Source organism: Herpailurus yagouaroundi, unplaced genomic scaffold (genome assembly GCF_014898765.1).
Source record: "Herpailurus yagouaroundi ecotype Mexico unplaced genomic scaffold, PumYag 140, whole genome shotgun sequence".
NCBI lineage: Eukaryota > Metazoa > Chordata > Mammalia > Carnivora > Felidae > Herpailurus > Herpailurus yagouaroundi.
The window spans coordinates 70022005-70025410 of NW_024412395.1; the positions used below are offsets into that span (position 1 = coordinate 70022005).

The 3406-nt window shown below is 40.6% G+C and overlaps 1 protein-coding gene across 1 annotated transcript in view; it reads right to left on the reverse strand.

The window, feature by feature from the left end:
- HIBCH (3-hydroxyisobutyryl-CoA hydrolase) overlaps nucleotides 1-2062 on the reverse strand; it is a 148007-nt gene extending 145945 nt beyond the window's left edge. Inside the window, exon 1 of the mRNA XM_040475655.1 lies at nucleotides 2024-2062. The gene's annotated coding sequence lies outside the window, so the exon portion shown is untranslated. The remainder of the gene's footprint in view (nucleotides 1-2023) is intronic.
- Nucleotides 2063-3406: the final 1344 nt, after the last annotated feature.

A 3406-nucleotide genomic window follows, 5' to 3' on the forward strand; every position in this document is an offset into this window, starting at 1 on the left:
TTCATGTGCAAAGTTCTTAATAGTGGATATTGTGCTACTAGTGTTGCTTGAAACACTTCAATAAAATATTGAAGAGGAAAAATTCCTGCTCAATTAGTAATACTCTTCCAAGCACCTAAGCATAAATAAAGTGTCACTGAAATACTAGGGAGAGCACAGGAAAGGGCTGTGCTTGGGTTTTGCTTCCTGTCTTGAAGGGAAAATCTGCAGCTCTAGCCTTTGGCAGAACATTTAGAACTGTCAATTTTATGCATAATTTAGCCAAATTCACATACTTTCAATAGTATTCTTATGTTGCTTATGAGAATTAAAGCCTGGAACACCGTGTGCCCCCTCCTACTCTCTCTCACACTCCTTCTCTCACACGTGCACACACCCCCTCTCTCACACATGGGCATGCACGCTCAAATATTCTCTATTTCTCTCTCTAATATCCTCACATACACACTCCATTTCTATCTATAAGGTAGAGGGGATAAGGAGGTTTCTGTAATTCTTGCAATTTTTACACTTCAAAAACTATGAGTAGAGTTAAATATGGACAGTCCTTATGTCTACTAGAATCCCATATTGAATGTCCTCTGAGGTGGATGTGGACCACTTTTCCTATTCTCTTAAGCAGCATTGGTAAGGTCGGAGGCCCCCATCTGAAGGGATCCAGCTCTCAGCTCTGACTTCTTTCCGCCTCGCGCCCTCTGGGGGCCAAAGGATATTTCTGCAGCATCTTCTTTTTTTTTTTTTTTTTTTTTTACAATTACAATGAAAAGAACTGTCCAACTCTTTTTAATAGTATTGTGTTGCATACAGCAGATTCAATCATTACTGATAATTGAGTTATAGTGTTTAAAGCCATCTTTATGCTTTGTGATTGACTGTTGGCTCTCAAGCTATATATTCTTACCACTTGCAATGTTGTTTTAATGGTTGATTTTAAATACAAGATAATCTGTTCTTCATAAACCACATTAAAAATAAAAACCCAGAGGGGCGACTGGGTGGCTCAGTCCGTGAAGCATCCAATTTTGGCTCTGGTCATGATCTCATGGCTCAGGAGTTCAAGCCCCACGTTGGGCTCTGTGCTGACAGCTCAGAGCCTGGAGCCTGCTTCGGATTCTGTGTCTCCCTCTCTCTCTCTGCCCCTCCCCCGCTCGTGCTCTGTTTCTGTCTCTCAAAATTAAACATTAAAAACAATAAAATAAATAACAATAAAAACCCAGAGTGGTGCCTGGGTGGCTCAGTTGGTTGAGCGTCCAGCTCTTGAGTTTGGCTCAGGTCATGATCACAGTTCGTGAGTTTGAGCCCTGAGCTGACAGTGCAGAGCCTGCCTGGGATTCTCTTTCTCTGTCTCTCTCAAAATAAATAAACTTAAAAAAAAAAAAAAAAAACAGAAAAGAAAACCTGGAAAATAGTCCTTCTCCCTGAATGGAGAAACAGAATATGGTTCAAGAAAAAGCATTTATTGGGGCACTTGGGTGGCTCAGTCAGTTAAGTGTCTGACTTCAGGTCAGGTCATGGCTCAGGTCATGATCTCATGGTTCACTATCAGCGCAGAGCCCACTTGGGATCCTCTGTCTCCCTCTCTTTACCTCTCTCTCTCTCTCTCAAAACAAAAAAGGAATAGCATTTATTGTCCCTATGAACATTTTAAGGATATGTAAATTATCAATAAAATGCAGTGAAAACAGTCCTCTTCAGTGTGATCTGAACAAGCAGTTTGCTAATTTATTGGAGAAGAAAATCTAGACAAGACAGGAAATCAGATCTATTCTGTTAACGTCCATTATGCACACTCCTTGTCAATCTGCAGGAAAGCCAAGGCCCTTCTTTAAGCATGCATCGGTAGGTTATGTCTGTATTTTTTCTTGCATAAACTACATCCATGGGAATATGACCTCTAGTGTTGATTTCCTTAGAAGAAAAACTTAAAAATACTTGCAAAGTGATCGTAGAACATATTCTGAATTTAAAATTTTTCCCTCTATTTTTACAATAGTTTCATACTCTAATTTTTTTTAAGACTCACCTTTATTAGGGCACTTGGCTGGCTTGATCAGTGAAGGATGTGATTCTTGATCTTGGGGTTGTGAGTTCAAGTCCCACGTTGGGTGTGGAGATTACTTAAAAATAAAATCTTCAAAAAAAAAAAAAAAGACTCACTTTTATCAACCCTTTCCAATGCCTTTAATTATTTCTTTTCAAAATCATGCTCTATCATTTTTACTTTATATTTAATCAATCTATTAAAAGTACAATCGGAATATATAATTTGGGGAGCAGCTGAGTGGCTCAGTCGGTTTAGTGTCTGACTTTGGCTCAAGTCATGATCTCACAGTTCATGAGTTCAAGCCCTACGTTGGGCTCTGTGCTGACAGCACAGAACCTGGAGCCTGCTTTGGATTCTGTGTCTTCCTCTCTCTCTGCCCCTCTCCCACTCGCACTCTGTCTCTCTCTAAAAAACAAATAGACATTAAAAATTTTTTTAAAAAGAATATACAATTTGGAAAGTAGTCAACAACTCTTGGCAAACACAGAACTCAACTGACAGGAATGGGACATGGGGGTAGTGGGCAGAGGGAATGTGCCAGGTAGTGTGTTGGCCATGAAGGTCAGGGGTCTGGTGCATTGGCCAATGTGTTTTACAGGAGACTGGAGAGAGAGACTAATCTGCCAGTCACTTAGATAGACAGTGATAAAAAGACAGCTTCCACTGCATAATGGGAAGAGCAGTTCTGGGAACCCAAGTCACTTCCTCCACTCTAATGTCCTTTTTTTTCCACTCTAATATCCTTTTGATGGTAAGGCAGGAACAAGAGAGTTTGCAGTAACTGGAATTTGAGGAAAACTGGCCACCTTTCTCTACAGTAAAAGCTAAGCCCTTTCAAGTGGGTTTGGAAATCAGTAACTTGAGATATGATGCTATGTAAATGCTTCTATGTTAGGCCAAGTATTTTTAAAAGCACAGAGTTCCACGCCAGGAGAGCTAACCAACCTCACACTTTCAAACAAGCCCAGCTATGCCCATGGTGTATTCGGACAGCTTGCAGCAGGGGCAAACTCATCATACAGTTAAATTGATATATCAAGGCTTTCGAGTATAGAAGTAGACAAAATAATGAAAAGTCAGAGAGAGAGTTCATATATTTTTATCCTTAGAATACAGGAAGGAGAGGGGCGTCTGGGTGGCTCAGTCGGTTGGGCAGCCAACTATGGCTCAGGTCACGATCTTGCGGTCTATGGGTTCGAACCCCATGTCGGGCTATGTGTTGTGAGCTCAGAGCCTGGAGCCTACTTCTGATTCTGTGTCTTCCTCTCTCTGCCCCTTTCCTGCTTGCTCTCTGTCTCTCTCTCTCTCTCTCTCAAAATTAATAAACATTAAAAAAAAATTTTTTAAAAGAGAATACAGGAA